Raw genomic sequence first — 13199 nt, 5'->3', positions numbered from 1 at the left:
TTAAATCAATCAACGACTTATAACTATTTCTATTCCACACTATAATCTCACAATTTCCAAAATTTTACATTGATTAATTTATCGCTCAAAAGACTGTAGTCATGCACAACAAGCCCCAAATGAATCAGTGAGAAATACAACTTTCCCATTCATCTCACTTTAAAATATACTCATTAATTCAAACACTCTCTAACCCCTTACTTTATTTCAATGATTTCACACGCTAACCTGATTCCAGAAGCAAACAAAATTTCATTCCTTTTACTTCTCGACCTCCATCTGGTCCAACTCCACAATTTATGATTAAAGGTCAAAAATAAAATATGAGAGTACACTCGAAAAGATCAATTTTGAAATTGGGTCAAATAACTTACCTCAAATCAGAAAAATAGTGGATAATGTAGCCGTATTCACACAATTATGTTGGCATTAGTTTCACTCAAATAGAACTAATAGTGAAGAAGAACAATGTAAAATAGTAGTTTCAAACATAGAAGTGGAAGGTTTTATAAAGAAAATGAAATGATTAAAATGTTGAAAAGTGTGTTAAATTAACTAACTTAATGAAGGAAACAACGTATTAAAATTTAGATAAAATTAAAAAAAAAATTATTACACAAGTGTTTGGCACCATAATTGATTATGAAAATTATTTTTTATGATCCTATCTCTTCATTAGTTCAAGTAAGTCTGTCAAAAAATTTATTTTAAATTTTTTAATAATTAAATAGTAATTTATGAAAATGAAATAAGAAAACTCTGCATATTTAGATTAATAAGTTTTATTTAGTTAAATTTATTTTATTTGCCATTTTTATATTGAATAATGAAACATTTTTTTTGTTGCAAAAATATTAATAAATTATGTAATTTTACAATATTACGTTGTAGATCAATGCGTCTTCTAAAAACAAACAAGGTTAACAACATTAGCATAATACAATAATATATTTTTAAGTCTCACAAGGATTAAAAGGGAAAAGGAATAGATATTGAAGTGAGCAAGAAAAAAGAAAATGTAAATATCATTCTAATTGTTGCTCGCAATAACATAAGTTCCACCAGCACCCCATACGGTAAGGTGGAGTACAGTATGTTGTAACATTTGGACATTCCGCATCGGATATGCATGCTTCTCAAAATATTGTGATGTAAAAGAAAAATAAATGAGTGTTATTGAAATGAAAAAATGTATTGTATAAGATAAAGAATAAATAATTAGAAGAAAAGCTTTACCTTGACCGTAATCCCCGGCTTTAGTTACAACAAGACATAGCAAAAGAGATAAAATCGTAACATACATAAACTTGAGAGTTATAGCCATATTTTCTCAAATGTATATGAAAAAACAATGTGTATGATCACTTTATAATGTAAAATATCCATGGTCTAATTACTTTAATCAAATATTATTATTTGGGCCCTTATGGAGATTCAAGAAACATTTCTTGTATTATAAACATTATTATGTGTCTTAAGTAGATTCAAGTAATGTGTTTTTCACATTTTAATTTGTTTTTTTGGCTTATTGAAATAAAATTATGTATTATGTATAAGATAAAGAACAAGTAACTGGAAAAAAGTTTTATATTTACGATCACCGTTAGCTTTAGTTACAACAAAACATAGCAAATTAAAAGAGATAGGATCATAACAAACTTGAGAATATTAGCTATATTTTCTCAAATGTACAAAAAAAAACATAATATTGTTTGATCACCTTATGATGTAAAATATACATGGTCTATAGTTACTTTAATTATATATTATTTTTGCCTTTATGGAGTTTCAAGAGAACACTTCGTCATATTATAAACTTTATTAAATGTTTCTTAGATACATTGAAGTAACGTGTTTTTTTTTCCATTATTATGTTTATTTCTTTTTTGGCTTGTTGAAATGAGATTATGTATTCTGTATAAGATAAAGAAGAAATAATTATTATACCCAAAAAAAAAAGAAATAATTAATAAAAAAGCTTTAGCTTTAGTTACAACAAAACATAGCAAAAGGGATAGGATCATATAAAAAAAAAAAAGAGAGAGAATATTATCCGTATTTTCTCAAATGTACAAGAAAAACATATTGTTTTATCACTTTATGATGTAAAATATGCATGGTCTAGTTACTTTAATTAAATACTATTAGAACATTTCTTCATATAATAAACATTATTAAATTTATCTTAGGTACATTGAAGTAATGTGTTTTTCCATTATTATTATTATTATTATTATTATTATTATTATTATTATTATTATTATTATTATTATTATTATTATTATTATTATTATTATTATTATTATTATTATTATTATTATTTATTTATTTATTTGGCTTTTCAAGATAGACATGAGCATTAGTAAAACAAAAGATAGACAACAGCAAAGTTCTTTTTGACGGAAAGACATGAACAAAGTTAGTTGTAAGAATATTGTGTTAATATGGTGGCCATTTATTTATACATAAACTAATAGTATTGTGTTTAAGGGCTGAGCTACGAATGATGGTGCGAAGGGTCAAATAATTGACTAGTAAGATAAATGTCGTTTCACAAAAAATATAGATAAAATTACATTTTCAGTTATTTATTTTATTTTGTTAACATATACATTTTTTTATCTTATTTTTTCTTAAATAAGCCTTTTATTTTTTAAAACATGTATAAATTAATCAATTTTATTAAAAAAATGCTGAGACGTCAAGCCACATCAACATTTTTATATATTTTTTTTAATAACTTTATTTTTTACAAAAAAATTAACAAATCCAAGATATCTTCATCATGTTCGTGCCATATTCATCATCTTCATCAATAATTTCTTAAAAGAAAAAAGATTTCAAAATAAAAAACTCCAAATTGATAATAAACTCCAAATTTTAACCGATCTATTCTTGATTATAGGGATTTTTATGATGATGATGAGAAACAGTTTTAACAATATATAAGAGTAACAAAAGCAACAAAAAGAATGGTTCCAACACTCCAAACGATGATCTTGCAATTAACGATAATACAATCTAGATCAATAATTAAGAAAATTGACTTTTTATGATGGCAAAAATATGTAGTATAGGTAATATAACTGTGGGTATAGCCAGAAAAACCTATACCGATGGAAATTATTTTTGTAGTTAATAACCGTTTATATCTACAGATTTTAGTTTATAATTATGTTAATAATGATAATTTAACACAGTAGTAGTAGTAGTAAACCATGAGTTAGTGGCTACTTTTGAGAGTAATGCATTTCTAAGACGCTTAAAAGAAGAAAACAAGAAACATGTTGACGAGCTGACAAAGTATCGCGTTGCACCGAGACACATCTTGTCATCTTTGAGAAATCGAGATAAGGAGAATGTGACTAATATCTCATATTTATAAGAGATGAAACACATACATGAAGAATTTGAAAGGATCTAAAACTGATATGCAACATATGTTTAAGTTAGTAGTAGTAGATGAATTGTTAGTTTAATGTGTGGACTTCACAATCATGAGTTAGTGGCTACTTTTGAGAATAATGCATTTCTAAGACGCTTAAAAGAAGAAAACAAGAAACATGTTGACGAGCTGACAAAGTATCACGTTGCACCGAGACACATCTTGTCATCTTTGAGAAATCGAGATAAGGAGAATGTGACTAATATCTCTCAGATTTATAAGAGATGAAACACATACATGAAGAATTTGAAAGGATCTAGAATTGATATGCAACATATGTTGAAGTTAGTAGTAGTAGATGAATTGTTAGTTTAATGTGTGGACTTCACAACCATGAGTTAGTGGCTACTTTTGAGAATAATGCATTTCTAAGACGCTTAAAAGAAGAAAACAAGAAACATGTTGACGAGCTGACAAAGTATCACGTTGCACCGAGACACATCTTGTCATCTTTGAGAAATCGAGATAAGGAGAATGTGACTAATATCTCTCAGATTTATAAGAGATGAAACACATACATGAAGAATTTGAAAGGATCTAGAATTGATATGCAACATATGTTGAAGTTAGTAGTAGTAGATGAATTGTTAGTTTAATGTGTGGACTTCACAACCATGAGTTAGTGGCTACTTTTGAGAATAATGCATTTCTAAGACGCTTAAAAGAAGAAAACAAGAAACATGTTGACGAGCTGATAAAGTATCACGTTGCACGGAGACACATCTTGTCATCTTTGAGAAATCGAGATAAGGAGAATGTGACTAATATCTCTCAGATTTATAAGAGATGAAACGCATACATGAAGAATTTGAAAGGATCTAGAACTGATATGCAACATATGTTGAAGTTACTTGAAGCTGAGAAGTATGCTTGTTGGAGTAGGACTCATGGAGACTCCAACGCTGTGAGGGGCATGTTTCGGACGCACCTAGATTCCATAACTTTGTTGAACATGTTCCCTCTTGTATTGATCATCGATAACACCTACAAAACCAACAACTATATGTTACCATTGTTTGAAATTGTTGGGGTAACTTCAATTGGATTGACATTCAATGCATTTGTTTATATGGATTGTGACCATCAAGAAAACTTTTGTTGGGCATTGGAGAAGTTAAAAGAGTTATTTGTTTCAAACACCTCATTTCCTCAAGTGATCATGACTAACAGAGAACTGGCTTTAATGAATGCAATTAAAGTTGTATTTCCATCTTCAACAAATTTACTTTTTCAACTTCAAATTAACAAAAAATGTTGGAGCCAAATGCAAAAATATATATTAAAGAAAGATATGCAGGAACCGATTCTTGAATTGTGGAGGAAAATTATTTATTGTTTTGAAGAGAACGAGTACGAGGAACTTTTGCAAATGTTTGAGCAAGCATGTATTGATAATATTATTTTCTTTTACTATGTCAGAGACACATAGTTGAGTGCTCATAAGGAAAGGTTTGTTGAAGCATGGACCAATCGAGTATTGCATCGAGGAAATACTACGACTAATAGGTACGTTATTAAAACTTTGCATTTTTTTTTATATTTATACTTATATAGGATTAAAGATGCATGATAGAATTTTTATTGAAATAATATCAAATCTTTTTTATGTTTGAATATTAGGGTTGAGTCTGCTCATTGGTCATTGAAGACCGTTTTGGAACACACTAAAGGAGATTTCTATAAGGCATGGAATGGTATGAATGACATGTTGAAGTTCCAAATTATTAAGAAAAAAGTTCATTTGAGATAAGTTAGGGTCGCAAAGAGCATATACACAACAATCCATTCTATGAGAATTTGATTTTGGTTGTAATCAAGAAAGATTTAGCTGGTATAGTTCATGAATACAAGAGAGTTAGCTATGTCGGTAACGACAAAGCTTCTTGTTGTTGTATACTTAGAAAAACTCATGGATTACCTTGTGCATGTGATTTGGTACAATACAAGTTGGAAGGTGTTCCAATCCCATTCGATGTTGTTCATATACATTGAAGGAAATTAACCATGAATAGTGGTCAAGAGAAAGAAAAGTTGGAAAATGATTCAGAGTTGAACATTACATAAGAGATGAATCTAATTTGGCAAAGATGGAAAACACTTAATGTTGTTGGAATAAGGGAATTTAAGAGAAAGTTGCATGAAATAGCATATCCAAATACAACATCAATGTGTGCACCACCAAATAAGATCAAAACAAAAGGTGGTGTGAAGAGAAAAAAAGGCAATAAGCCGAAGGGATTTGACGTATATCGCGACCCTTCATATTTTGAGCATGTTGATGCATTTTATTCGGATAATGCGAATACTCAAGTCTCTCGGCAAGTACCCATAAAAGCATCCCAACAAGCCTTCCAACAAGCATCCAAACAAACCTCCTAGCAAACATCCAAACAAGTCTCTCAAAAGCATCCAAACAAGTCTCTCAACAAACACCTATGACGAGTCAAGTTAGAAAATATATGGACGAGTTTCTTCTTCTAATCCATCTATATATTGAAGACATAGTTAATGTTAAAGAAGACGAAAACTGTGGATATCGTGTTATTGCTGTTTTGCTTGGCCATAGTGAAGAATATTGGAGCATTGTGCGTCGACAGTTGTATACAGAGATTAAGTCCAAACCTGATTTATATGATGTATTATTCAAGGAATGTTTTCAAGAAGTGACAAACTCTTTACTTGTAACTGATTTGGGAAACCAACCCAACGAGAAGTGAATGAGCATTCTAGATATGAGTTACATGTTAGCAACAAAATATAATCTTGTTCTTGTTACATTGGAAAAAAAAAATTTAACTTTTTTCCCATTGAGAGGTGCACACAATGGAGACCTATCACATGATCGTATTATCAGTATTGGTTTTGTTAATGAAAGTTATTGGGTTCAAGTTAAATTGAAATTAGCACGCCCGTTACCTCCACTTGCATGGCATTGGAAGAAGTACCTTAGTGACGAGTCTACATCATAGGCTATATATATATATATATATATATATATGTTGTTTTCAATTAGTTAGTTTAAATAAATATATTTTAATTTATTTAAGTCAATCGAGATAAGTCTAAATAAATAAATTTAAATAATAAAGTCTAACTAATAAGACATTTGAGATAAGTCTAAACAAATAAGTCTGAATAATAAAATAAGACAATAAAAATACAACTACAATACTACTAATAATCCACTCCTCTAAATATGTATAAAGCTCTCTCTAATAAGACACACATCTCATGTTTAGGATCTAGTCTATGTAAATATAAACTATGTGGTATAAGACCACTCATTAGTGGACACTGTGTATACCATTCACCATGACTAGCATCATGACTAGGACCATCACCAACACCAGCATCATAACTAGGACCAGGACCAACATCAGAATCATAACTAAGACCAACACCAACATCTCCAGCAACGTAAGGGATCACCCGAAGATGAGATATCTTATAATACCACTGAATGTATCCCTCAACATACTTGTGTGGATATGCAACTGGATACAATTTAGTACAAATGGATCGTACAGAGTTCCTTTACATACTCCATTCAACATCAACATCACGTACAACGAGCATCAGTGGTGTAGGAGGGATGTGTTGAGTATACTCAAACTACCATATGCATTACTCTAATAAATACGGTACCATCGAGGAACACCAATGAATGTACCCTATAAACAACGACACAAACTGAAATTGTGTCGTAGAGTTCTCATCGTAATTTGACGTCAGGATAATATCAGTATCTCTCAAAGCATCCAACTTTGCTCTGTAGTATGCTACGTTCCAGGATGTTTATTTTGTAGTCCATTGAAACATTTGTGGCATTGATGATATAGACTCATTCAGATTTCGTTTAAAAATGTTAGGGAAATGTTCATAAATTCATATCTGTAAATAATTAAAAAAAATAATATAAACAATACATGAAATAGAGATAAATATCCTCCAAACTTCTTCATTGCAGGCATTGTACTATCTCTAAGATAGTCATATAAAACAACAACAGCAGTTGGTCCCCATGCTCATTTACCATAAGTATCAAGGTCTTGAAAACGAAACAAATATTTTGCAGATATAAGGGTAAAACTTTTATCAGCTACTATGGTACACCCTACCAAATGAAGTAGGTATGCCCTCATTGCACAGTTGTACCGTCCTTCATGAAATTGCTTAAAAAATATAGCTTTCAACCACTCAAAACTATATGAGGCACCTCTATTGGTCCTATTTTCAATCACAACTTCATCATGATTAACTCCCAATAACTCAACAATGGCCAAATCCTCATTCACATTTGTAGGAGGTGTGAAAAACTCACCATAACATGAGATGCTCAAAAGATACCTAACATCGTCAAAAGTAATAGTCATTTCACCAAATGACGAGTGAAATGAGTTAGTCTCTGCGTGCCATCTGTCAACAAAAGCTGATATCAGATTACCGTCAATCATGTGCAAACTACATTGTTGCAGAGAACGTAATCCACATATAGTAATCCAATGGTCTATTTGAGTAGGTAATACATATCTGATATCAATGAATTTGTTTTGTTTTTTGTCATTTGAAACAACTTTCAAGACACATATATCTTGTTTAATTAAAATAATGTACCATAAATTATAATTTAAATATAAAATTATTTCATTAAACTCTAATGAACTATACTATAAATATATTAAAATATACATATAAACTATACTATAATTACCTTTGTATAAACTAAACTATACATATCATGCATTTGAGTTTCTAAAATCAGCTTTGTAATAACATATACTACAAATATATTAAAATATACATATTATGCTATATTATAATATGTAATAAAATAAATTATTTATTAATCTATCCATTTCACACTTTCAGAGCAATGTGGTGCTCATAATCCTTAAGAATGGAAAGATTGTAAGGACCTCCAGGAAATATAGGTTGTTCAGGCTCCTGATGGTGATGCTCGTTATACTGGTGCTGCTGATCTTGTTCATCATCAAACACAAGATCTTGCTCAAACTCTTGCTGAATATTATAATCATCCTGTTGCATTTCTTCGTTCTTCTTTCTCTTTTTCCCAACAAATTAATTGTGTAGGAGATCAAACTCGAGAATGTTCAACGCAGTTTTTTGCTCCTCTGGTCCTCATTGAAAAAAATAGAATGAAAAAATGTACAAAAAACATTGTTCCAGGGATTTCAATGAGGAATGAAATTTCTGGTGAACTTCCCAAAAATTTGAAATTTTCGGTGAACTTCCCAAAAATTTGAAATTTCCGTTAATCATTTTCATACCGAAAATTTTGTTTATGAAATTTTCAGGAGTTTTAATCAGATATATGAAATTTCCAGTATTGAAAAACAACTACCGAAAATTTCAGAAACGAAATTTCCAGTATTAATAACGACTACCGGAAATTTGGTTCCTCCTGAAATTTCCGGTAAGATATTTTGTGAGCAAAACTTAATTTTTTTTGGAAAATACAAATTTAAAATATTATAACTTAATTTTTTATTTTATTTTATTATAACTTAAAATATTAATTTAAATATTTAATGAATATTATTATACATTATTTTAATTTTAATTTAAAATTAAATTAAACTGAAATTTTTATAACAATAATAAAAATTAAATGTTAAATACTGGAATTAATTTGAGGTCTGTAAAACATATTGGGGTTGGTTGGTGGTGATGGTAACTGAAAATTTTGAATAAAATACAATCGAGATTGTTGAAGTTTATAATGATTGGGATCCATTTGCCACAAACAATTTTTTTTTTGAAACAATAAGATGAAAAATAAGTAAAAAAAATATTGTTGATAGAAGTTTAAAGAAAAAAACTTGTGTAACAAAAATTGTGAAAGAAAAAGTAAGAGTAAGAAAAATAAATTGCTCCAATTAATAAGAAAATATATTTTATATACAAGTTAACGGTAAAAAAAAAAAAACTAACAGTCATAAATTAATAAAAAAATATAACAGTTATAAATTTATTATTATTAAATTTTGAAAGTACCTTCGCCTAATTACGCAGGTATAAAAATTGAGGTAATAACGCTAAAGTTGTAAGAATCATATAAGAGAATCAGGTACTGTAATAAATAATAAATTATTAGAAAGAAGTAATGTTATGAAATCTCAAAAAATTATCCTTACAACTGAAAAATATTTAATAATTAAAATATCCAAAACTGGGCAAATAGTATATAATCCCGACATAAAATGCAATGTAGAGATTATGTCTACTTATTCTTGATCTCCTAACCTAATCGAAGAAAATCACTCTTCTCAAGGGAGGTAGGACTTCTTAACTCTCGGCGTCTCCAACGGTCTCAGTATCTGAAAACAACACTTTAATGAGATACAAAATCCCAGTGAATAATACACACAATATCAAACAATTATTATTCTCAGCCCGAGCGGTAACCGGAAAAGTCGATCATGGCACCCGCCTTCATCCAAAAATATTCTTTAGAACTATTCGTGATATAACTAAGATTTCTCTATAATAACCAACTACTTTCAATAATTAATTAAAAACTCATCAAATAAATTAACGATAACCCATATCTATTATAATCAGATAATTCCAATATACACATTTATTCCACAAAAATAATCAATTAATTCAATGATGGAGATATACTACTTCTGCAAAGTGAGTATTATCTAATCATGTGGAGCACCAGCTCATCCAGTGTTGGGTACAAGACCCATCTGTGTGGAGTTTAAACCTCATCTCTTTGTGAAGTTTAAAACTCATCCCGGTGGAGTTTAAACCTCATCTCTTTGTGAAGTTTAAAACTCATCCCGGTGGAGTTTAAACCTCATCTCTTTGTGAAGTTTAAAACTCATCCCGGTGGAGTTTAAACCTCATCTCTTTGTGAAGTTTAAAACTCATCCCGGTGGAGTTTAAACCTCATCTCTTTGTGAAGTTTAAAACTCATCCCGGTGGAGTTTAAACCTCATCTCTTTGTGAAGTTTAAAACTCATCAATAGGTGGGGTACAAGACCCATCTCCAGCACACACAATAAAAATCATTCATAATTTTAACAATCATATTCGCAAAATCATATTTATTACATAATATTTCATTTGAATATATAATAACAATGATCATTCAAGAAAATATAATAAAACAATCTTTTTAAAGAATATATATCTCTCAAACACATGCAATCCAAATAATTCATATTTCAACAACTATATTTGAAAAATCATATTTATAATCTACTATTTCATTTGAATATATGATAACAATGATCATTCAAGAAAATATAATAACACAGTCTTGTTAAAGGATATATATCTCTCAAACACATGCAATCCAAATAATTCATATTTTAACAATTATATTCGTAAAATCATATTTATAATATAATATTTCATTTGAATATATAATAACAACAATCATTCAAGAAAATATAATAAAACAATATTTTTAAAGAATATATATTCAAACAATCATCAAAATGGTAATTTAACAAACAATAATAAATAAATCAATTTATAATCTATTATTATAATTCATAAAATCTCAATTTTAATAGAGTTTGGTTCTCGACAAAAATATATTTTTAGAAGAAAATACCAATCAAAATACTTAACTCTTTTTCCATTCTAAATTTCCAAAATAAATGTACCATGAAGGTTTAAAGGGTGTGATTACTCACCACTTGAAGCGTTATTTTATAAAAATTTCTTCTTTGTCACTCACCATTAACCGTTATCGCATCTGCAAAATACTTTAGCTACTCTCCAATTCGATATAATTCTACCTTTTGAGAATTTAATTACGTATTATTTTTATTTTTCTTAGTGGCTACTTATAGTTAATTACTTACATGATATTCTAAGTTTCACAACTAATACGTTACAACTCCACCTCACTGAATTAGAGTGCAAATGGAGAGTTATTTACGGTGTAGTTTCAACAACTTAACCTATACTTTCTACAACTTAATTGGGATTGATTGTTATAATCCAAGCGGTGTAGCAATTTAGCCTATATTTTCTACCCCTTAATTGGAATTGATTGTTATATTCCAAGCAACGTCACCAGCCATTCCTAACTTAAATTATATTTGTTTCATCTAACAATTAAACATAAAAAATTGTATAGTTCAATCATTTGTTAAATAAAACAAACAATAAGTAAATAGATAAATAAATAAATAAAAACAAAGCTAAGATTATCGTATTATCTTATTATTTAATTTGGTTGAATTAGCCTAATCCCAAAGGTAATTATGTAATTAATTATAAACCTTGAAATTAGGACGTTACATATGGCAACTTGGAACAACTTCAATGTGAACCCTCAAAAAACTGAATTTTACGTAACGATACGCTGGCGGACAAAGATATTTGACAACCGTTGGAGATGCTCTAAGTTGAAAATAAAATAAGTGTCACAGAAAAAAAAATAAAAATAGGGAGGAAGCAAAAAAAGCTTGGTTCATGTGATAATAGGTTTCTAGCAAACTTTCTTTGTTTAGTCTGCAATTTTATTATGTTATTTCTACCAGTTCTTTTTTAATACACAAGTTTTAGCTTATCTGAGTGTTAGCTCGGAATATCCAATTTAGTTAATGTTGTTGTTTATTATTTGTTTGGTTTCCACCATTTGATATGGCTATTGTTGATTGACATTTCATAGTATTACAAAGAAGACTTTGGTACCCATTAATTATTATAGTGAAAGATTTTAATCAATTAAGTTTCGTAGTTATTATTCTCTCAATTTGAAAAAAAATTCCACGTTAAAAACTATATTTGTTTCTGTTTAATTTTCTGTCAATTGTTGTTGCTATGTGAAATTATAATTTCTATTTAGCCACTAAAATAGTTATCTACACAAAAAAACGAAAATTGAAATCTTGCAAGAAAAAATAAGAGTAACCTCATTCTAACGGGCTTGTTTTGAATCAATTTCAACGTCCACGTCGCACACAGTAACAATTGTTGAACATGCACCCCATATAGTCAGGAGCAATACAATGATTTCCTGTATTTGGACAATCACGATCATCTTTGCAAGCTGCACAAAATGTTATGATGTAAAACAAGATTTAACGAGTGTTATTGAAATGAGATAAACTACTATGTATAAGACAGAAAAAAAAAAAAAAAAAAAAAAGCAGAAAAAAGCTTTACCTTTACCATAACTGCTTGCTTTAGTTACAACAAAGCATAGCAAAAGAGATAGGATCATAACATACACAATCTTAAGAATTTTTGCCATATATTTTCTCAAATAGGCATGAAACAAACATAATATTGTTTGATCACTATATAATTTAACATATCTAGTTGCTTAATTGAGTCAAAAAATTACATTAATTATTATTTGGCACTTAAGGAGTTTCAAGAAACATTTCATTATATTATAAACATTAAATGTATCTTAAGTAGATTGATGTATTTAGCAATCTATCATTATCATTATTATTTTTATTTTACTTAGCCTTTCAAAATAGACATGAGCAAAGTTAGTTGTAAGAATAATGTATTAATATTGAGACCATTTATTTATGCATAAATTTATAGTGTTGTGTTTGGTTAACACTTCATCATATTATAAACATTAAATGTATCTTAAGTACTTCGATGCAAAGTGTTTTTCCATTATATGTTTAGCAATCTTTCATTATCATTATATTTTTTAGCCTTTCAAGATAAACATGAGCAAAGTCAGTTGTAAAAATAATGCATTAATATGATGACCATTTATTTATGCATAAATTGATAGCGT

The 13199-nt window shown here is 28.8% G+C and overlaps 2 long non-coding RNA genes across 2 annotated transcripts; both read right to left on the bottom strand.

The window, feature by feature from the left end:
• On the bottom strand, positions 1–1705 carry LOC113787130 (uncharacterized). Its single transcript, XR_012161787.1, has 2 exons — positions 1237–1705; positions 1–1132 (listed from the first exon to the last, which is right to left on the bottom strand). It is a non-coding gene; the product is annotated as an uncharacterized lncRNA (long non-coding RNA).
• Positions 1706–9534: 7829 nt separating this feature from the next.
• Positions 9535–12779, bottom strand: LOC113787226 (uncharacterized). The gene is made up of 3 exons (XR_003473735.2): positions 12602–12779; positions 12348–12485; positions 9535–9783 (listed from the first exon to the last, which is right to left on the bottom strand). It is a non-coding gene; the product is annotated as an uncharacterized lncRNA (long non-coding RNA).
• Between the last annotated feature and the right edge of the window lie 420 nt (positions 12780–13199).

Source organism: Cicer arietinum, chromosome 1 (genome assembly GCF_000331145.2).
Source record: "Cicer arietinum cultivar CDC Frontier isolate Library 1 chromosome 1, Cicar.CDCFrontier_v2.0, whole genome shotgun sequence".
Taxonomy (NCBI): Eukaryota; Viridiplantae; Streptophyta; class Magnoliopsida; order Fabales; family Fabaceae; genus Cicer; species Cicer arietinum.
This window is presented reverse-complemented; position numbering and strand designations above follow the sequence as displayed.